This window comes from Hemiscyllium ocellatum, chromosome 18 (assembly GCF_020745735.1).
Source record: "Hemiscyllium ocellatum isolate sHemOce1 chromosome 18, sHemOce1.pat.X.cur, whole genome shotgun sequence".
NCBI lineage: Eukaryota > Metazoa > Chordata > Chondrichthyes > Orectolobiformes > Hemiscylliidae > Hemiscyllium > Hemiscyllium ocellatum.
Genome location: NC_083418.1, coordinates 55,032,127 through 55,055,724, shown reverse-complemented (window position 1 = coordinate 55,055,724; position 23,598 = coordinate 55,032,127). Strand labels below are relative to the sequence as shown.

Genomic DNA, 23,598 nt, shown 5'->3' with positions numbered 1-23,598 from the left:
ATAGCAGGCTGAAGTGTGATCTTATAGAAATTTATAAAATCATGCGGGACATAGACATAGAGAATAGCCAAGGTCTTTTTCCAAGGATAGGGGAAGGCATAGGTTTAAGTTGAGAGGGGAAAGATTTAAAAGAAACCTGAGAGGCACATTTTTCAGCGCAGGTATGTAATGAGCTGCCAGAGGAAGTGGTAGAGGCTGGTAGAGTTACAGCATTTAAAAGACATTTGGACAGGTACATGAAAAGGAAATGTTTGGAGGGATATGTGCCAAACACAGGCAAATGGGACCATTTCAGTTTAGGACACCTGGTCGGCATGGACAAGTTGGACTGAAGGGTTTGTTTCTGAACTGTATGAATCTAAGATCCTATCTTACTGCAGAAGAAGGCAACAAAGAAGAGAAGCCCAGAAGTCCCATAGAACAGTAAGTGAAGGATTTCAAATCCCTTCTTGTACTTGAGTCCTTTTGCAATGGAGACCAAAACAATTGCCTTCCTCTCTACCTGCGATAGGGGTAGGGTACTTACTTACTTTCAGCTGTTTGAGGACACCCAGGCCTTAATGCTCCTCCTCCTTTCCTAATTCAGATCATTATATGCCTCCCTGTTTTTGCTATTAAAGTGGGTAACCTCACATTTAGCCACATTATTCTTCACCTCTCATGCATTTGCCCACTCACTGAACTTTTTCAAATCATAGAGGTGCATATCTGCACTCTCCTCACAACTCACCCTCTCACCCAGCTTTGTATCAACTTAAAATTTGGAGCTTTTACATTACTTCCCTCATCTAAATCATTACATATTAATGTTTTCTTAAATTAAATTATTGAAAATTCACTGTGGACATTGGAATTAGGTTTCTTAGAAATCTCATGACTGATGATAACTGCTGTCTTTTCTGTAGATCCTGCTGAGGACATTTCAAACAGAGACTGGTTTGGGGAGATTCTTATTTTGTGTGGTTCAGTTGAGTTGGAGGAAATCTTGCAAAGCATCTCTCACATTTCTGAAAAGAAAGCTTTCTACATTAGTTCAGGGTGAAATCTATTTATCATTTTGAACAGTCGTTGAAAGAACATCTGAAGGTTGTATGTTTCGGGGAAATTGTGTCTCCAAAATGATAGAGACAACAGTGCCTTCACTGCAAAATGTCAAAGCAACAGGCTCTGGAATATAATTTCACTTCATACTTTTTGGCCTGAAGAATAATTCATTAGCCAAATTGTTTTTGATTCAGAATGCCAATCTCGGCAGAGAAATCTGATTTTTTTTCCTGTCACTGAAGAATATGTGCGGTTTTGGGCATGATATTAATAAACATAAGCATTCATACTGCTTTATTAATGTGGGTGTTAATCAAGATTGCTGTTGATTGAACAAGATTGTTTGCTTAATAAGCCAATAACCATGATTATTAATAAACCTGGTTGATAGATTTCTTTGTTTAAAACCTGATAAAGATAAAATATTGAATTCGTCATCTTGGCAAATCTTCTTTTATGTTGTAACCCAACCCATGAAGTAATAGAACGAGAAATATATTGTAGTCTTTCACATGCCATTCCTAATCATCACTCTTCTTTATCAAGTGGAGATGCTTGTGCAGCATTGAATTTTTTTCAGTTTGCAGCTGTAGTGGAAACTGATGTTGAAACTGCTGTGAATCAGGCCCCACTACAGAGACTCCAAACTTAGAACAATTGGAATATAATGCAGATCTTTCATTCCTCTCAGAAGTGTCTAACTTCCTGAAAGAGCAAACAAAGGTCTAGAATGCCTTGCAGCGAATCATTTTCAACATTGACATCATTTTATTCCAATGTGCAAATAACACACTGAGAAAAGCTTCAAAACTCTGAGATAGTCCACCAAAAGGTAGGTCAACAATTGAAAGCAACTAGTGAAAGTTTACTTGAGGAATAAGAGCTGCTCATGTCCAAATTAGATAAAGCAAATATTGCACTTCCATGAATGATTACTCTCCATAAATAGCAGATGAAGAGGTTTACTTCAGTAAAGCAGCAGAAGTTCAAACTAAAGAGCTTCTACAACTAAAAAAAATAACTTAGAGAACTTTCAAGCTGAGTAACAAATAAAACTTGTACATTGTAGTATAAAACAAAATGTGGAGTAGTTTAAAAGAAGTTGCTGAACTAAAAGTCCAGACATTATCAATCACACATTAATAATAAGCCACAGAAATGGATTTGCTCATTATAAATGGTCTTACAAACAGTTATTGCTGTACTGGAGCATAGAAATGCTATACTGCACAGAGTAACAGAATGCAATGGAAATGTTGGTTACACAGACACTCGTTGAAGACATATTCATACTGGCTATTCTTCATATTATTAGACCCCAGTAGAGAGAATACATGATGATGCTCATGTGTCTTTGGGCAAGCTTCCTATAGACCCCAATTCTCACGAAGATTTCCAAGACTGTCTCATTCCCTTTAATTTTCAACTTCATTCCATTGTTGATGTGATTGCGTTATTACTTTCTGATTGCTTGCCCAAGATACTATTTTCTCTCAAGGAGTAACCTCAAGTTGAAAGTAAATGGAAGTGATAAATCTATTTCCAAAAAGAACATTTCCTATTCTAGGAAATCCTCACCTCATTTTCTCAACACTGATCTGAAAATGTGTTGCTGGTTAAAGTGCAGCAGGAGGGCTTTCCTGTTGAAGGGCTTTTGCCTGAAACGTCGAATGTCCTGTTCCTTGGATGCTGCCTGACTTGCTGCGCTTTAACCAGCAACACATTTTCAGCTCTGATCTCCAGCATCTGCAGACCTCACTTTTAACTCATTTTCTCAACAATCAACTTCAGAATCCTCTTCATTCTATTTTATTTTTATTGGATTTATTTCTGGAGACCGCATACAATGGCTCTTTCACCATGGCACTAGTTGTGGATGATACTGCTATGAATAATTTTCATTGGAGCTAAAGGTTCTTCATGTTTTCAAGTCAATGCATGGACCTTCCCTCAATGAATAACGCAGAAGAGGAGAATACAAATTTCAGTTCATCTTCCTCTTCTAGGGATTGCAATGGTTTGTGTCCGAGAGGTTTGTTTCCTGAAACAGTTTTTCCTTGATTTGCCTTCACAGCTATTACATTCAGGTAACTGTAAGTGTTACAGACCATGTACCTGCTGTTGTAAGAAGCTGCCATCCTACGCCAGCAATGAATTTGCTTTCCAAGAAAATGATAAGGGCACACTTGTGTCCTCCAAAAAAGCTGGGAACACTATTGGAGATTAACACCTTAGGCCCATGAAACTTGTTTGGGCTTTTGGGGAACTGGAACGGGGACTTGAGTAAAAATTTCCAGATATGGCCTTCCTTTGTCTTTTGTACATGATTAATAACAATAGCTAAATAAAGACTGTTGGTGCTCAGTGCAGAATTATGGACAACCTTTCACTAGAAGTCCAGATCTAATTTTATTACAATGCTTACATATCTTGAAAAGCTTTCTAAAAATCCAGACTCTACATTTACATACATAATGAAGACAGATTCTAATCTCCACCAGCGTTACTATCGTATCTGATTAAATTTTCAGAAGTGATAAAACAAATTAACTGAGATTAGTTTTGTATTCAATCGATTCTGCTGTTAACACTTCTTAATTTAATAAAAAAAAGACACACATATTCACATACATCCACACATACATTCGCACTCACACTCACAGCTAATCATTAATCATTACCACTGTGACCCAGTGACTCACACATTCTGGGCTTCTATGGATATTCTATTAGCACATTCTACATGGAAACAGTTTCTACTGTGAATCTGCTTGACATCTTAACAAAGCGAGGTACATTATCATCCATGAAATATATCAGAATGCACCCTGTAGCCTTAAATCTGTAACTGGAAAAGAAATTACTAAAGTGTGTGAAAACCGCACAAGCTTATTTATATTGGCAGAAGTCACTAATACAGCTCCCATTCAGAAAGGTTTTGATGAGTATCTACAAAATTGTCATACCTCTGGCATACAATTTTGCCAGTCAATGATGAATTAAATAATTCAAGGATGTTTCCTATGATTTTCCCTTTATAACAAGCCACAGGGGCAAAATGGGGAACATTAGGAGACTGGGATAGATGTGATATTTGTCCTGTTGATTCTCAACATGGGTTCCCAGTGGTTGAAAGTTCATGTTAATCATGTTGCTTTGTACACATACTCCTCATGTCACAAACTCATGGATAAACTGAAATTGCAGACAACCACCGATTACTCCTCAGTGTCTTGAAAAATGCCCACAGAGAACAAACAAATATGACATTTTCAAGATGCATATTGATTAAAAGTGAGGTGCATTAAGGCTTGGCCTTGGAATTATGATTATTTTTTATATTAGAGTGGCATTGATAAAATTACTTATGAAATTGTCCAGCTTAGAAAGCAACTATCCAGGCCACTCTACACCAGTATTTTGGTAGAACTGTCCAATGAATCCCACTCTACTCTTTATCCATAGCCTTGAAAACTTCTTCACTTAAAGTATTTGTTCAATTCTCAGAACAACTCAGATATCAGAACATATTAAAAACTCATTGTGTAAAAAGAAAATCATGATGTCCCTATATCCCTTCTCAGACTTATTTCAAACAAAATAGTCCCAAGCCAAGATGGGAGACAGAGAAGATTTTGATGCAGGCAATAATGAGATTCAGAAGGATTAAGACTTTTTACAGTAAATGTGTCAAGTGACAAATGCAGAAATAAAACAAATTATTTCGCTTTTGAGAGCAAGGAACTGCAAGAGGATAATTTGTCAGCAGAACAACCTGTACTGTGTACCTAACAGAAGAGATAGTTGTAGATTTTGCAACTAAACTCAATCAAATGATTAATCCTGAGACTGCAAATATAAAGGTAAATAAGGCATTTTTTTTTGGCAAAGAGGCAATAAATACATCAAGAGTTTTTAAACTGATATTTGATGAAAGATGTTTAGAGCCAATCTGGAGAAGCACAACTTGTTTAAATTCTTCTTCTTTGGCTCTGTGTCCATGGTCCCATCTGATTTATAGCCCCCTAGTTTGCACCATCATAAAGCTGTTGACACCAGTCTGATACAAGCTGGCTGGCCAGCCAACTAAGCCAACTAACCACTTCAAGGATTCTGAGTTGCTGTTGGAACGTACACTCTAACATGCACATTATAGTCTGGAGCTATGAATAATAATGATGAAGATTCCAATTTCCTTTCTATCACATGATTGATCAGAATCCTTGCCATTGGAATATATTGGAAGGATGTACAAGTTGATACTCAAACTGGTTGGCTACATTATGAAAACACCTTCCTTAGCCATCAGATTCTGCGACAGGTTTGAAACCTAGAAATTCTGGTTCACAGGCAGATATGACATAAGACTTCCATGTTAACCTAATTCTCTGGAAATACAAATTTTCGTGAGAATATATAACAGTGACAATGGAAGGCAACTATGGCCATAAGCTAAGTTACAAAACTGCACAGTGGCTGTTAGCTCAGTTGACTGGAGAGCTGACTTGTAATGCCAACAGTGTGGGTTCAATTCCTGCACTAGCTGAGGTTACTGTGAAGGGTTTTCTTTCTCAACCCTTTCCTTTGTCTGATGTTTGTGACCCTTGGGTTAAACCAGCACTAGTTGTCTCTTTGTCGCTAATGAGAGAGCAGCCCTTCAGTCTGGCAGGACTATGGTGACATTACCTTTCATACAAAGTTGCCTTTTAATGCTGCCAATGTATTGTAAACGTTATAAAACCAAAATACTGCAGATATTGGATATCTGAAACAAACAGTGAATTGCTGAAGAAAGTCAGAAAATGTGGCAGAATCTGTGCAGAGAGAAACAGTTAACGTTCCAAGTCTGGTATGACTCTTTATCTATCTTTCAATGGGCATTGATTGGAGAATGGGTTGTATTCTATCGATGCTCGGTGTCAGTCAGAGGGTTGTGTAATAGATCATCTCGTTTTGCTGTTCATCACTGTTGGAAAATAGGACTTGTTTCTCTCAATGTCAAGAGGTTCTTTTCTGGCCATCTTACATAATATTTCTAATTTTCTCCCCTGGACCAGTATCATTCAGGAGCTGCGAAGATTCCACCCAAAAACTTCTTACACTTAAATAGCACCTTTAGCATAGTAAAGTGTCGCTTCACAAGAATATTAATTAAAAATGAATTCTAAAACAATTTAGTGACCAAAAGCTTATTCAAAACTGTATGTGTGAAGAGAGATAGAGTCATAGAGTCGTACTGCATGAGAAAGACCCTTTGTTCCAGCCTGCCGACCAGTCACCCCAATCTGACCTAGTCCCATTTGCCAGCATTTAGCCTATATCCCTTTAAACTCTTCTTGTTCATATACCTGTCCAAATGCCTTTTAAATGTTGTATATGTACTCTCTTCCACCACTTCCTCAGGCAGCTCATTTCATACACCAAAAGGAGGAGAGAGGGAGGTAAAGAGCTTTAGAGATGGAATTCCAGAAAAAGGGGCCTTGGCAACTGAAGGCAAAGTCTACAATGCAGTAGCGAGGGATGATGATGCACAAGAGACTAGAGCTGAGGAATGTAGAGCTGTCAAACAATTGGAGGGCTCGACTCAGAGTCACAAGTGCTATCCTCCACTAATGTGAAGGTAATTCTTAGTATGAGTTAGAAAAAACATTGTAAAGTGTTTTAATGTCCATTTGACTAACCAATTGTATTAGTACCCTTACAATCTGTCGGTGGAGGAAGCATTCAACAACGTGCAGGACTAATTATGAAAATTGGGCCATAACAGTGGAATGCTAAATTTCCATGGTGTTTTATCCAACAAATGTGATCATTAGCTGAAGTTGTTAATGCAACCAAATTTTAATTTTATTCACCAGTGAGGATAAGAAAAACCCTATCTCATCCTTTAAACGCATGCAAGACTCATAGAAGAAAAATTAGCTTGTTAAAAACAAATATTAAAAATAATAAGCATAATATAAGAACATAAAAACCAATAGCAATTATAGACCTCCTAGCCCCTAGAGCCAACTTCAAGCAACTTCAAAACTGATCTTTTACTGTTATTTCACTTTTCCACCTTATCACCATATAATAATTTTAAAGTCTAAAAAAATCTCGGATAACCTCAGCCTTGAATAACCTTATTGACTAAATTGTTATAGCTCTCTGGTGAAGAGATATGTAGCCCTCACAGCCCACTGGGTGATGATATTTCCCTTCATCTTGGTGGTAACTGGTAGAGCCCTTATTCTGAAATAATGATCCTGGTTCTAACTGCTCCAGAGGAAACAACTTCTCAGCGTCTATCCACTCAAAATCTCGAAACCTGTTTTATGTTTCAATGCCAACACCTTTCATTCTCTAAACTTCATTTAAGTTAGAACTATGTGCCACTCAATCTTTCCTCAGAGGGCAAGTCTTTCGTTTCAGGGATCTAACATTTGATGCATTCTGTCTGAGGCAAGAATATTATTCCTTTAGTAAGGGGACTAACATTACACACAGTACTCCAATTGTGTTCTTGTCAAGGCCCTGTATAAATGCAGCAACAGTTCTTTAATCTTAACCTCTAAATGGAGCTGCATTCAATTGGTCAATTGTTACGACTGAGGAACCATCTCCTTTGTGTGATAGAGCTTATTTGATGAGAAATATCACCTCAGTGTTGTCATAGCAACTGAATAAATGGAAGAGTCGGAGGAAATAAACAACAATGTCTTAGGATATTTAACAAACTGAACTAAAAAGAAAGGAAATCTTGTATTTTCATAGCACCTTTTGAAAACTTAAGACTTCCCAAACTTTTTTGAAATTTCAGAAGTACTTTTGAAGTGCAGCCATAGAATAAAATGCGCACAAACAGCAATGAGGTAATTATTTGGACATGTGTTTTACTTGAAAGGTTATTGTTGTCCACTTGCTCTTGTCCTTCTTTGAATAATGCCATGGCACTTTTAATATGCATCTGAGGGAGACAAGACCTCGATTTGCTACCTGATCTGAAAGAGGACACCTTTAACACTGCAGCATGCCCTCAGCACTACATCGAGAGCCAGTTTAGTTTTTCTGATCAGATTTCTAGATTAGAACCTAAGCCTGTTCCTTTCTGATTTAAAAATAAGAGTGCTTAATTGGCTGACACCAATTAATGAGGAGAAAGTGAGGTCTGCAGATGCTGGAGATCAGAGCTGAAAATGTGTTGCTGGAAAAGCGCAGCAGGTCAGGCAGCATCCAAGGAGCAGGAAATTCGACGTTTCGGGCATAAGCCCTTCTTCAGGAATGAGGAGAGTGTGCCAAGCAGGCTAAGATAAAAGGTAGGGAGGAGGGACTTGGGGGAGGGGGCGATGTAGATGTGATAGGTGGAAGGAGGTCTTCCTCCCTCTACAAGGATTTCAGTGAGTCCCTCTCTCACTGCACCCTCCAGGTCATCTCCTCTGCACAGAAGCTCTTCAGCCACGTTCTCAAACAGACTCGCTACCACAGCCACATCTCCTTCCTCAGCACCTGCCTACGGAACCGACTGATCCTGCACGGACTCCGGACTACGTTCAGACCAACAAAATTTGGACCCAACCAGGACAACCAGTACCTACAACAAATCCAAAGCCTCCAGCAACAGACATCCCTCCGGATCCTCCGCTCCACACTTGCAGCCATGTGTCGCTACCTACATTCCCTGCAGTCAGCCCTACCCCAGCTCAGGACAACACTCTCACAAACTTGCAAAGGACCTCTACTGTTCTTCATCTACAGAAGAATCCATACACTAAACAAACAGTTCTTCCTAGCCATATCGGAAATTAAGGACAGTAAGTACCAAACACTTTCATATACTTACCCCCACACTCTGGGTTCCTCAACTGTTCCAGAATCTTCCATCGGCCTCTGAAATCAGTCGGGCGCAATTAACCACGCGGCCACTACAGCGCCCGGGGCAACAACCGCCACCTCCGACCATGACTTCACTTCCGCCCCCACCGACCTCGTAGCCTCCGCTATCGCTGCCCAGACAACCACCTCTCCAATCGCCACCCAGACAACCGCCTTCGCGATTGCCAGGAAGACCATCGCCGACGGATTCGCGATGCCCGCAGCTATTGGGAATAACAAGGTTTCTTTCGTCGCCACAGCCACTTCCAACCCTTGGGTTGCCGTCGCCGCAGCCACTTCCACCCCCAGTGACATCACTAACCTGCACGACCACAACGCCTCATGTGTCTCCGTCCCCACGCCGATTTCCGTCACCACGCATAACCCCACCCCCATGCCGAACTCTGCTCCCACATCAAACACCGTCACCATGCCTAACCCCGCCCCCACGCCGATCTCCGTTTCCACGCCTAATTCTGCCCCCACGCCGATCGCAAATTCACCTGCACCTCCACACACACCATCTATTGCATCCGCTGCACCCTATGTGGCCTCCTCTTTATTGGGGAGACAGGCCGTCTACTTGCAGAGCGTTTCAGAGAACACCTCTGGGACACCCGGACCAACCAACTCAACCACCCAGTGACTCAACACTTTAACTCCCCCTCCCACTCCACCAAGGACATGCAGGTCCTTGGACTCCTCCAGCACCAGACCATAACAACATGATGGTTGGAGGAAGAGCGCCTCATCTTCCACCTAGGAACCTTCCAACCACAAGGGATAAACTCCGATTTCTCCAGTTTCCTCATTTCCCCTCCCCCCACCTTGTCTCAGTCAAATCCCTCGAACTCAGCACCGCCTTCCTAACCTGCAATCTTCTTCCTGACCTCTCCGCCCCCACCCCACTCCGGCCTGTCACCCTCACCTTGACCTCCTTCCACCTATCACATCTCCATCGCCCCTCCCCCAAGTCCCTCCTCCCTATCTTTTATCTTAGCCGGCCTGGCACACTGTCCTCATTCCTGAAGAAGGGCTTATGCCCGAAATGTCGAATCTCCTGCTCCTTGGATGCTGCCTGACCTGCTGTGCTTTTCCAGCAACACATTTTCAGCTCTGACACCAATTAATCACCATTCATAGAATTCCTACAGTGAAGAAAGAGGCCACCCAGTCCATCGAGCCCACATTAACCCTCCAAACAGCATACCACCCAAACTCTCACCCCTGTAACCCCATATCCACCATAGCTAGCCCACCGAATCTGTACAATCCTGGGCACTCTAGGGCATTAAAGTGTGGCTAATCCACCTAACCTGCTCACCTTTAGACTGTGGAAGGAAACCCAGAGAAAAGTGACAGAGTGGCGGAGAGAACATGCAAAATCCATAGAGACATTCACCCTTGGCTGGAATAAAACATGGGTCCCTGGCATTGTGGCAGCAATGCTAACCATCAAACCATCATATCGCGCACAGAATAAATTCAAAATAAATTAAAAGAGTTCATGAATGGTTGAAGACTTCTGTTTAATTAAAGTTCTGCACTCAGATTGTGTCAAACCATTAAGCAGTATAATTGAAACACACCGCTATAGTTTAACAGGAAAGTAATTGGAAAATGCAAAATATAACCAGGCTTTGTCTTTCGAGCTGCTTTAAGCACTGTGAAACAAAACCAAAAAATGACAATGATAAACTTTCAATTGCCAAGGACAGCATAGTGGCTGGCACTAATGCCCCACAGTGCCAGTGACCCAGGTTCAATTCCAGCCTCAAGCAACTGCCTGTGCGAAGTTTGCACGCGCTCTCCATGGCTGCGTGGGTTTCCTTCTACAATCCAAAGATGTGCAGGTTTGGTGAATTGGCCATGCCAAATTGCCCATAGTGTTCAGGGATAAGTACGCTAGGTGCATTAGTCAGGGGTAAATATAGGGTAATAGGGTAGGGGAATGGATCTGGGTGGGTTACACTTCGGAGGGTCGGTGTGAACATGTTGGCCAAAGGATCAACCAATTTTAAATAATTCACTCTTCCCATTATCAGCTATTCAGCATTTACCAATTCACACCCCACATCCGGTAAGGATTCCATCCCATTCTCCCAGTTCCTTCGCCTATGTCATATCCATTCAGATGAGGCCACTTTCCAAAGTGGTGCTGCTGGCATGGCTCCTTTCTTTCATAAATGTAGTTTCCTGCCCACTGTGGTTGACAGGGCCCTTAACCAATGTGACCTACCATCCATGCTTCCGCCATTTCCCCTTCCCATCACTCATAACAGTGGTCAATTCCCCCTTGCCCTCACTTTTCATCCCACCAGTCTCAACATTCAAAGGACCATTCTCTGCCATTTCAGACAACTCCAGAGAACAGCACCACCAAACACATCCTCCCCTCACTCCTCTGTCTGCATTTTTGCAGGGACAGCTCTATCCTGTGTAACCTAATCCATCCCTCAACCACCAACATCACCCTGTTCCCATGGCACCTTCCCGTGTAACCACAGAAAGTGCAATACCTGCCCCTTCACCTCCCCCCTGCTCACTATCCAAGGGCCTAAACAGTTTTTCCAGGTGAAGCAGCATTTCACCTGTACCTCCTCCAATCTGGTCTATAACATTCACTGCACCCAATGTGGTCTACTCTACATTGAAGAAAGCAAATGCAGACTGGGTGACCGCTTTGCAGGACACTTCTGATCTGTGCACAAGCATGATCCTAAGCTTCCTGTAGTTGATCATATTAGCATATTATCCTGCTCACAAGCCCAATGTCTGTCCTCAGCATTCTGCAGTGGTCCAGTGAATCACAGCACAAACTGAAGGATCAATATTCATCGAGGCACTAGGTGAGTGGGTCCTGCAGATGCTGGAAATCAGATTCAAGATTAGGGTGGTGCTGGAAAAGTACAGCAGGTCAGGCAGCATCCAAGGAGCAGGAAAACTGATGTTTCATGTAAAACCCCTTCAGCAGGAATGAGGGTCTCATTCTTGCTGAAGGGCTTTCGTTCGAAGCATTGATTTGCCTGCTCCTTGATTGTTGCACATTCACCTAGGCACTGTCAAACCTTCTGGACATAATATTGAGTTCAGCATCTTCAGATTGTGAACTCGCTCCCTTTGTTTTAGCTTTACTTGCTGCATTCTCTGTCACCGTGTCCTCTCCCCGCCAACCCCCACCCCCCCACCCCCCCCCCCCCCCACCTCCCCACCCCAGTGAGACTGTCTGTTCTTTCCAACATGGCAGTTAGACATACCACTGTTCTGCCATTCCCACATTCCAGTCACTTAGTCTTCATTATCAGCAGCCTCTCTACCTTGGTACACCACCTCCATCTACCTACACTCTCACCCACCCACCGTTGCATAAATGTTGCCCCCTCCACTCGTCATGTCAGCTCTGATGAAGAGTCAACTAGATTTGAAAAGTTAGCTTGATCTCTTTCCATGGATGCTGCCTGACCCGCTGTGATTTCTAGCAGTTTTTCTAGAAATTCCCTATTCCCGGTTTGCTATCAGCAACTCTTTTGTCTGTTTCCCTTTTTTCTAACTTTCACTGGGCACTCTCACAATCTATTCATCTCTGTCCTTTCCCTGTGGAACACCACACACCAATTATCAGTATAAGGACCACTACTTGCTAGTTGCATTTGAAGGGTCACTGGACTCGAAACATTAACTCGATTTTTCTCTTCGTGGGTGCTTCCAGCCTGCTGAGTTTCTCCAGCACTTTATTTTTTGTGTAGAATTCCAGCATCTGCTATTCTTTGGTTTGATTTTTATGTGCATGGCATTACTTTGCCTTTGTGAAGCACGTTGTTGGAATTATATTGCCAATTAGTGCTACATTATCTTCTGAGAACACTGAAAAATTAATGGAAATAAAATGGTACCATCTGGATAGGAAGCAATGATGGAACTTCTTGATTTCTGTCTCTACTACTTCAAATCTGCATTCCACTGACTGTATTCAACTGAGTAACATTAGAGTCTGAACTTCAATCAGGGCTTCAATCCCCTACAGGAGGTTGCTTTCTCTTCTTTAAGCAGTCATGGAATTTGTTATGTCATTTGAAAAGGGAAGATGGAGACTTTCTCTTCTGAAAGAGAGCATGGGGTCAGTTATACCGAGTCAATAGCATTTAAAAAAGGCCATTTGGCCCAACCAATCATTGCTAGTATTTACGTTTCATTCCGGTCTCATCCCACTCTGCTATATTTAACTCTTTCAGCGTACAGTTGTGTTCCCTTCTCCCCAAATTAAATACAGATTAAATATTATCTACCATAAAAAAAACCATTGTGCAGTGGCCGGAAGAATTGCAATAATATTTAAAAGCACAGCGCAGCAAAATACAGTCATCAGCTGGGACTGGTGGAACAAAGCAGAAATAGTAAAAAGAAAGGATGGTGTTGTTAACACACTCAACAGACTGCTGATTGCTCAATGAAGTCTAATTCCCTGAATCGTTTCATGTCAGAGCTGCACTAAGGTAAAGGTCACCTTGTACAAAAGTAGGTACAGCATAGAATTACCAGGCTAGTGTAATCTCCTAGATTAGGTTCAATCAGCAAGGTGGAAGGTTAATGAGGAATTACCCTGAATGTTGTTTAACCACATGTCACCATAGGTTTGTATCTATTTTATCATCATCTTTCGGAGAACAGTCTCTGATGGGATAGACATATGATGTGGAAGTGTTGATTTTGGACTGGGTGGACAAAGTCGGAAATTACAAAACACCAGGTTGTACTCCAACAATTCTATTCAAAATCACAAACTTTCAGAGAGTAGTCCCTTTGTCAGACTTCACCTGATGAAAGGGCTATGCTCCAAAAGCTTGTGATTTCAAATAAACCTGTTGGAACATAACCTACTGTCATGGGTTAGAGGTAATCCTACTCCAGAAAGGCAGACAGTGAAAGGAATAACTGGAGATTCATCTTTACACATTTGTAAACTTATATTCACGAGACATATATTACAAGTGTGAACTTCCAAATCCAATGTATACAATTTCAATCTGTTCCTATTGATAACAAAAAAATAAATACTCACTATATAAATACAACTAAACATGCAATTAGTGGACAGTTTACCAGGAGTGCATATGTAATGATATGGAGTTGCAAAACTATGGAGTAATTATAATGGAAATTTTAATTATCCTAGTAAAGACTAAGACAGTAATAAGGCAAATGACTGAGAAGGAATAATTTCTGAAACATTCTCAACAAAGTTTTCAAGATCATTTTTGTTTAGCTAGAAATCCTGGAGAAATTGAATTGAATTGAATTAAATTCATTTATTGTCGCATGTAGCGAGGCACAGTGAAAAGCTTTGTCTTATGAGCAAGACAGGCAGATCACATAGTTAAATAACATAGCTAAGTAAAAAATAGGTAAATAGCGGCAAAAACAAAAACACAGGTACAGGTGAATGTTAAGAGTTTGTGAGTCCATTCAGTATTCTGACAACAGTAGGATAGAAACTGTTATGAAACCGGCTGGTGCATGTTTTCCAGCTTCTGTACCTTCTCCCCGATGGTAGAGGTTATATAAAAACATTGCCAGGGTGGGATGGATCTTTGAGAATGCTGGCGGTCTTTTTTGATAGTAGGCCTGGTAGATGGATTCTATAGATGGGAGGTTGGCCTTTGTGATTGTCCGGGCCGAGTTCACCACATTCTATAACCGTCTCCAATCTTGAATGGTACAGTTGCCATTCCAGGTAGTGATACATCCAGAGAGAATGTTCTCAATGGTGCACTTTTAAATGTTGGCAAGGGTATTCACATCTTGCCAAATTTCCTCAGCTGTCTGAGGAAGAAGAGACATTTGGGCCTTTGTAACCAATGCATCCACATGAAGAGTCCAAGAAAGCTTGTTGTAGATGACCACTCCCAGGATCTTGACACTTTCCATTCATTCCACCTCTGTGCTGTTAATGTGTAGGGTGTGGGCATGAGTAACATCTCGCCGAAAATCAGTAATGAGTTCCTTTGTTTTGCTGGCATTGAGAGCTCAGTTGTTCTCAGTGCACCATTTTTCCAGGTCTTCCACTTCCCGTCTGTAGTCTGTTTCGTCGTCGTCTGAGATTTGACCGACTATAGTGGTGTCATCAGCAAACTTGTAAGTGGCATTAGTCTAATAATTGGCAACGCAGTCATAGGTATATAGTGAGTACAGTACGGGCTGAGTATGCTCTCCTGGAGGGCTCCAGTGTTGAGTGTTAGTGAGGATGAAATATTGTCCCCAATCTTTAGTGATTGTGGCCTGTGAATCAGGAAACTGAGGATCCAGTTGCAGAGAGTGGAGTTTAGTCCAAGATCACTAAATTTAGTAATCAGTCTTGAGGGGATAATAGTGTTGAAGGCTGAACTGTATTCAATGAGTAGGATTCTTACATAGCTGTTCACGGTGTCAAGATGTTCTAGGGAGGAGTGAAGGGCAAGTGATATCACATCTAACGTGAATCTGTTGGTCTGATAGGCAAATTGGAGTGCGTCAAGAATTCTGGGGAGGCTGGAGTTGATTAAAGCCATGACCAGCCTTTCAAAGCACTTCATGACCACCGAAGTTAGAGCCACTGTGTGGTAGTCATTGAGACATGCTGCATGAGCCTTCATAGACACAGGGATGATGTTGGCATCTTGAAACAGGCAGGGACAGTGACCTGCAGCAGGGAGAGGTTGAAGATACCCGAGAAGACCTCTGCCAGTAATTCTGCGCATGCTCTGAGTGCACAGTCTGGTACTCTGTCTGGTCCCATCGCTTTCTTTGGATTCACATGAAGGAATCTCTGATGCAGTGACTGTTGGGATAGGTTCGTCAGGACTTGTCAGAACAGGTGTTACCTCTCTGCCAAAATTCTGAACCTGCTTCTGGAGAATGGGCGATGTCAAGTATTTAATGTGTTTTTTTAATATTCATTCAAGGATGAGAAGTTTCTCTGGCTAGGCCAGCATTCATTGCCCATTCCTAACTGCCCAGAATATAGTTAAGAGTCATTCACATTGCTATTGGTCTGGTGTCAAATGTAGGCCAGAACAGACCAGGAAGCAGTTTGCTTCCCTGAAGAGTTTTTCCGACAATCAACAATGGACTCCTAGTCAATACTCTTAATTCAAGAATTTTATTGATTCAAGTTCCATCATCTGCCATGTCAGGATTCAAACCTGTGCTCCCAGAACATGACCTGATCTCTGGAGTAATGGCCCAGCTATAATTTAGGTAGGATATGGAAAAATAATTAACTGGAGGGGAGTGGGGTGGTGTGTTGAGAACAACTTCAGAGGAGTGAGAGCAGATTTGTTCAGGTAAATTAAAATCAAAGTTTGGCAACTGTAAACTGCAACATAACAATGGGCTGCCTTTAGAAATTAGATGGTTCTTGTATAGTCAAGGTACAGTCACGCAAGCTGACAAGGTGGCACCAAAATAGGCAGAGCAAGATGACAGAAGAGACAGAGGGGAGAATGAAATAGAAGAGGACAGTTGATAGATGCCACAGTGATAACACAAGTGAGAACAAGCTGAATATAGAAACTTCAATGGAAAGTGACAAAAGGATATAAGTGAAGCAAAGAGAAAGTATGAGACAAGATTAGATATTCAGGAGCAGGCTCAATGGGCCTCATGACCTACACCTCCTCTTCCTCCTATTTCTTATGTATTTTACATAAAAGGAGATTCAATAGTCTTCAATAGGCATTTACATAGTAAAAACGGTGATCAAATGAGGTTCAGAAAATTACAGCCAATATCTTCTCAATTTTCATCATTATTTAGGAAAAATATTTGCACAGACTGAGATGTTATGATTAAATACATTTAATACATCAATCTTTACGAAGGAAGTAGATGATGCCAAAGCAATAATGAAATAGTAGGAAATTGAAAATTGCGATGAGCTGTAATTTAATACAAAGCAATTGTTACAAAGCTTGGTTGATCAACTGGGAAATTATAAGGATCAGATAGGTTATATCTGAGGATATTGAGGTAGAAATGGGGGAAGTTAAGGAGACAATAGCCATCAAAGGGAGGCAATAGCCTCTTGGTTTATCAATAGACTATTAATCCAGAAACTCAGCTAATGTTCTGGGAACTTGGGTTCAAATGCACCAGAGCAGATGATGGAATTTGAGTTCAGCTTTAAAAAGTCTGGAATTAAGAGTTTTCTCGTGACTATGAACCAATTGTTGGAAAAGCCCATCTAACTCATTTCCTTCAGGGAAGGAAATATGCCATTCTAACCTGACCTGGCCAACATGCAACTTAAGACTCACAGCAATGTGGATAACTCTCAATCTCTATGGACAATTAGGGATGGGCAATGAATGCTGGTCTAGTCAGCGATGCACACATTCTATGAACAAATTTTTTCTAATTTACAAACTCTCCTTTGATACATAGATTGTACCAGAGGATAAGGTCAGGCAGCATCCAAGCAGCAGGAGAATCGATGTTTCGAAGGGCTTATGCCCAAAACGTGGTTCGTCCTGCTGCTCAGATGCTGCCTGACCTGCCGTGCTTTTCCAGCATCACTCTCTCAACTCTTGTATTATAAAAGGGAAAGTAAAAGATAGATTGGAGGAAGGAGTTGTAAATTGTGGTTAGTTAATTATTCTATGTTACATTTAAAGAAATGAAGTTAGAATATGGAACAGAGAACAATACAGCGCACAACAGCCCTTTGGTCCTAAATGTTGCACCAGTATTCTGCTTTCCTGTTGTTCTTCCCAAAGTGAATCACATCATATTTAGCTGCATTGAACTCCATTTGCCACCTCTCAGCCCAATTCTGCAGTTTATCCAAGTTCCCCTGCAACCGGCAACATTCTTCTACACTGTTCACAACTCCACCAACTTTATTGTCATCTGCAACCTTTCTAACCCATCCACCTATGCCTGCGTGTAAGTCATTTATAAAAATGACAAAATTATTGGTCCCAAATCAGATCCTTGTGGCACACCACGAGTAATCAGACTCCAGGCTGAATATTTTCCATCAACCAGCAGGTGCTGCCTTCTTACAGAAAACCAGTTTCTAATCCAAACCTTCAATCCCATGCCTCTGCAATTTCTCCAACAGCCTACCATGTTGAACCTTAACAAAGGCTTTACTGAAGTCCATGTGCACCACGTCAACTGACCTACCCTCATTCATATAGTTGGTCACCTTCTCAAAAAAAACTCAATGAGGTTTATGAGATATGATCTGCCCTTGACAAAATCATGTTGATTATCTGCAATCAAATTGGTGCTTACTGAATGATTGTAAATCCTTTCTCTTATAATCCTTTCCAAAACCTTTCCTGCAGCAGACGTAATGTTCATTGTCTATAATTACCTGGGTCATCTCTACTATGCTTCTTGAACAAGGGCATATTTTCATTCCTTCAGTCCTCTGGTACTAAACCGGTAGACAACAACAACTCACAGATCAAGGCGAAAGGCTCCAACATCTCATCCCTAGCTCCCCAGGGAATCCTCAGATAAATCCCATCAAGCCCAGGGAACTTGTCTACTTTCGCTCCTTCTAGAATTGATTACACCTCCTCCTTACTAAACTCGATCCTTTCTAGCCTAATATCCTGTATCTCATTCTTCTCCTCTACAATATTCTCCTTTTCCTGAGTGAAAACAGATGAGAAATGTTCATTTAGCACCTCTCCGATCTCCACAGGGTCCACACACAACTTCCCACTTCTGTCTTTGACTGGTCCTATTCCTACCCTAGTCATTCTTTTATTCCTAACATACCTACAGAAAGCTTTAGGGTTCTTCCTTATTCTATCTGCTAAAGATTGCTCGTGTCCTCTCCTTGTTCTTCTTAACTCTCTCTTTAAATGCTTCCTAGCTAATCTTTAACTGTCCATCGTTTCATTTGAACCATCTCGTCTCAACGTCACATAAGCCTCCTTCTTCTGCTTAACAAGAGATGCAATTTCTTTAGTAAACCACGGTTCCCTTACCTTATCACTTCCTCCCTGCCTGACAGGGACGTACCTATCAAGGACACACAATATCTGTTCATTAAACCAGTTACACATTTCAATTGTCCCCATCTCCCGCATTTTGCAACCCCATTCTATGCATTCTAAGTCTTGCCTAATCGCATTATAACTGTCCTTGCCCCCATCAATAACTCTTGCCCTGTGGCATGTACCTATCCCTTTCTATCGATAAACTAAACATAACTGAATTATGGTCAAGTTGTTAAGTTTTACTTTAAATAGTTCTTGGCCTCTCGAATTTTCGCAGATTACTGCACTAGATAAATCTTTTCTGTGTTGTTGGTTTAAATTAAGCAGGAAGGGTTACTCTGTGTCATAACACAAATTAAGTGAAGAAAGCCAACCCATATTTGTTAAGGCAAATCATGTTTAACTGATTGATAAATTTTTTGCTGCTGGGTATATAGGTTCCAAATGATGCTTGATAAAGTGCCATATAACAGATTTGTCAGTATAGCTGAAGCCCAAGAATAAGAGAGACAGTGGCAACGCAGATAAAAAGTGCATGAGAGACAGGAAATGAAGAGTTGATTTTTTTTTTAATTGAAGGGAGATACATAATGGGAAATATTATATACTGTGATAAAGATAGTAATAGATTTCAAGATGACATGGACATTCAAAATAACTGTGATGATCCTTTATAAATCATTGGTGCAGCCTCAACTGAAGTATTGTCTAATTCAGGGTTCCACATTCTAAGAAGGATTTGAAGGCTTTAGAGAAAGACAGGAGCTATTATTACATGTATGAGAGATATAATTTACAAAGTTAGATTGGTGCAGAGAGGCTGGTTTCAATAAAAAGAAACTTGAGGGGAGATTCTGTAACTGCATTTTAAATAGGGTCTAAACAGATGAGATATGGAGAAACATTTCCCAGTTGTGAAAGAATCAAAAAATCGGAGGACATCAATTAAGGTGATTAACAAATTCTCAAAAGGCAACATAAAGAAAATTTTTTGAGCAACAAATGGTTAAGGTTTGGGCTGCACTGAATCACAAAATCACAGAATGGTTAATGTGCAGAAGGAGGCCATTGGGTCCATCATGTCCACACTGGCTCTATAGCCTACCTAAAAGGTCTTCTGCCTTTTGCTCACAACCTTGCATATTGTCCTATTTAAGTAATCATCTAATTCCCTTTTGAATGCCTCAATTGAACCTGCCTTCCATATACTAAGTATGGTAATTGCTGTTGAAAAATTCTTGGCTCACACTTGCTTCTTTAACAAAGCACCTTAAAACTACACTCTCTGATTCTTGTTCCATTTTCACATGTGATCAGATTCGCCCCATCCATTCTATCCAGACACCTCATGATTTTGAAAACTTCGACCTAACCTCCTCATTGTCTTCTCTTCTCCCAGGAAACCAGTCCCAATTTCTCCAACCATTCACCCCAATGTCTCACCTCTGGAATCATTCATGTAACCACTTTTGTGCTTTATCCAATGCATTCACATCCTTCTTACAGTGTGCCTGAGATGACGGCGGTGACAGATTAAGCAATGACTTTTAAACAAAAATCAGTTGGTTATCTGAAGAAAGAAAAATAACAATCAGGGCTGCAGGGATAAGGTGAGAGATTGAAACTAGGTGACTTGCTCTTGTGTGGAATCAGCATAGAAAGTAACAGGCCAAAAGCTTCCTTCTATGCTGTATAAAGGCAGTCACTTGTTATATTACCAAAGTCGGCAATTAATTTAACATTGGGAAAGGATACAAAAAATAACATTTGAATTGCCAGTGAATATATTAGTGTAAATGAATATTGAACAGAATACCAGGAGAACCCTCTTGCATTTTTTAAAACAATACCACGAAGTTTTATACATACAGTTGATCAGAAAGATGGTTTAATGCTTCAGCTGGAAGACCACAATCTTCAGTTATGATGTGTTACTTAATACTGTACGATAATGTCAGCACAGATAAAATGTTCAGATGTTTAAGTGGGGCTTGAACCCACCGTTCTCTGAGTAAAAAATGAGGTCTGCAGATGCTGGAGATCACAGCTGCAAATGTGTTGCTGGTCAAAGCACAGCAGGCCAGGCAGCATCTCAGGAATAGAGAATTCGACGTTTCGAGCATAAGCCCTTCATCAGGAATAAGAGAGAGAGAGCCAAGCAGGCTAAGATAAAAGGTAGGGAGGAGGGACTAGGGGGAGGGGCGATGGAGGTGGGATAGGTGGAAGGAGGTCAAGGGACCGTTCTCTGACTCTAGCGTGGATGAGTTAATCTTACAATGCAGACAAGAAACAAAGATACTCATCCAACCACTTTCCAGTGGATCATTGCATGGTGATGGATGCTTGATGTGATATTTACTTTCTCTTTCAGCAGTCAAACCGTATAGTTTTATACTCATTGCAAGGGACCTGTACACTCCATTGAGTATGGGATGCCAATTAAAATTTTTGTAGCACCTATTGAGAGAGAGAGAACAAATTAATAATAGCCTTTGTCTCATGTTGTTCTCAGATATTGGCCCTTGAACTATAATAAGCATGCAATTTAATGGATTGCATATTTCACACAATAGTCAGTCAACATCATTACTAGATAAAGATGCCACTCAATGTAAATTGTGACACACTCACATAATACTGGCATTACATTCTTAACCAACCCTTATGAAATGAGATGTTGAAAAACCTGGCATGATATTTAAGGGTGACACTGAGTTCAATGCTCTGTTAATTAATGAGCTGAATTCTATCATTCTGTGTGTGAGGGGATAAAACTCGGATTTCTGATCAACACACTTGCTTAAAAGCAAGTTAATATTCACTCTGAATGAAATTAGAAAATTAGGCAGCATGGGAAGAAATCATTCAGCTCATCGTTCTATCCAATTAATTTCATTCTTCTGCTCTTTTTGTATTGCCCAGGAAATGTTACTTTATCCAACTCCCTTTTTGAATGATATCAAAAGAAGAAGGTATCTGAAAAGAAGAATGTGCAATGCAATGGAGAGAAGGTGAAGGAGTGGACCAACATGAATTGTTCATTTGTCGAGCCAATGCAATTACAATGGGCTCTGTTGCCTCCTTCTGCACTGTAATCAACCTGTGACTGTGTTTACACTGTACTTTAAAACAATACATTGCACATGACAGAACATTTCTCCTCATTTCTCCTCTGCATAATCTACTAATTACCTTAAGTCTTTTTCCTCTGGTTAGTCACTGTCCTGTCAGTTTTGTCTTAGCTGTTCTGTCAAAATTTTGGTTAATTTTAAACATCTCCATTAAACCTCCTCTTAATCTTGTCAGCCCTAAGCAGAACAATTCCAGCTTCTCCAATCTTCACGTCAGCTGAAATCTTTCGATCCTTGTACCATTCTGGTAAATCTGCTCTGTTCTTGTGGCTATGCCTTGACATTCTTCCTCAAGGATATTGCCCGGAATGAACCCAATCAATTCATCATGCACTTAAGCTGTTTTGAATATAATTAGCTATTAATTCTTGTTATGGACCAGAACAGACCCCTGTAAATATATATCCTGTTTGAAGATATTCTGCAAGGCCTACTTCTCTAATAAACTTATAATCACTTTCTTTAGTATCTCTATGTGTGGCTCTGTGTCAAATAATGCTCAATAATCACTCTTCCGAACCAGTTTAGGACATATAACTGGAGCTATCTAAATCCAAGCTGTTGTTGGTTTGTTAGTTTTGATGATGCTAGTGATAAAAACAATGGATTTTATTTGCAGTCCCTAAAAATTCCTTTCTGATCCAATTTGTGGGAAGCCAACAAGGCAGAAAAATTCCATAATGAAAAATGGACCAGAGTGGATAATAGAAGCAAGCACAAGAAAACAATCATGCAATATTGACAATGGTATTATGTGTAAGATAATGATTGAGTGATATAGATAGTATAATATATACAGGACAAGATTAGGTGAGAAACCAAGCATAAACAAGTTAGTATGCTAGCTATGAAAAGCTGGAAGAAAATCTTCCTTGATGAGGCCAGTATTCAATGAAAAAAAATACAGCTCAAGAGAAACATATTCCACAAATAAAAAGATACGGATATAATTGAATCTGATGAAAATAACATAAATAAGGTGCTTAAGGATTAAAAGATGGGATGACAAAAGGGATTATGACAAGGTCAGTAATGTCTTTGTTGTGGAATTCGTGGACTTTCTGAAGGTTTTTGGAAATGGTGTCACATAAGAACCCTGAGTCAAAGGTTAGGATTTAGGGATCAGGAAGCAGATTAGACAGAAAAATGGCTACAAAATGAAAAAAAAGTCACATGAAATGACAGAAGGCAGGCAGGAGTGTCCCGTAAGGAACTATTGTAATTGTTATTCCTCAAAAACACTACAGAATTGAACTTAAATATTGGAAGTATGAGATCAATACCTGCTGATGATATCAAATTGGTAGTGGCCAGGGGGCATCGTTAGATCATAGAACATCTCCATTAAACCTCCTCTTAATCTTGTCAGCCCTAAGCAGAACAATTCCAGCTTCTCCAATCTTCACGTCAATACAGCACAGAACAGGCCCTTCGGCCCTCGATGTTGTGCCAACCTGTGAACTATTCTCAGCTCATCCCCTACACTATCCCATCATCATCCATGTGCTTATCCAAGGATTGTTTAAATCTCCCTAATGTGGCTGAGTTGACTACATTGGTAGATAGGGTATTCCACA

General features: G+C 40.6%; 1 long non-coding RNA gene across 1 annotated transcript in view; it reads left to right on the top strand.

Annotated features, from left to right (window-relative positions):
- LOC132824238 (uncharacterized) overlaps window positions 1–22,032 on the top strand; it is a 45,206-nt gene extending 23,174 nt beyond the window's left edge. Inside the window, exon 3 of the long non-coding RNA XR_009645650.1 lies at window positions 21,813–22,032. This is a non-coding gene — a long non-coding RNA (uncharacterized LOC132824238). The remainder of the gene's footprint in view (window positions 1–21,812) is intronic.
- Window positions 22,033–23,598: the final 1,566 nt, after the last annotated feature.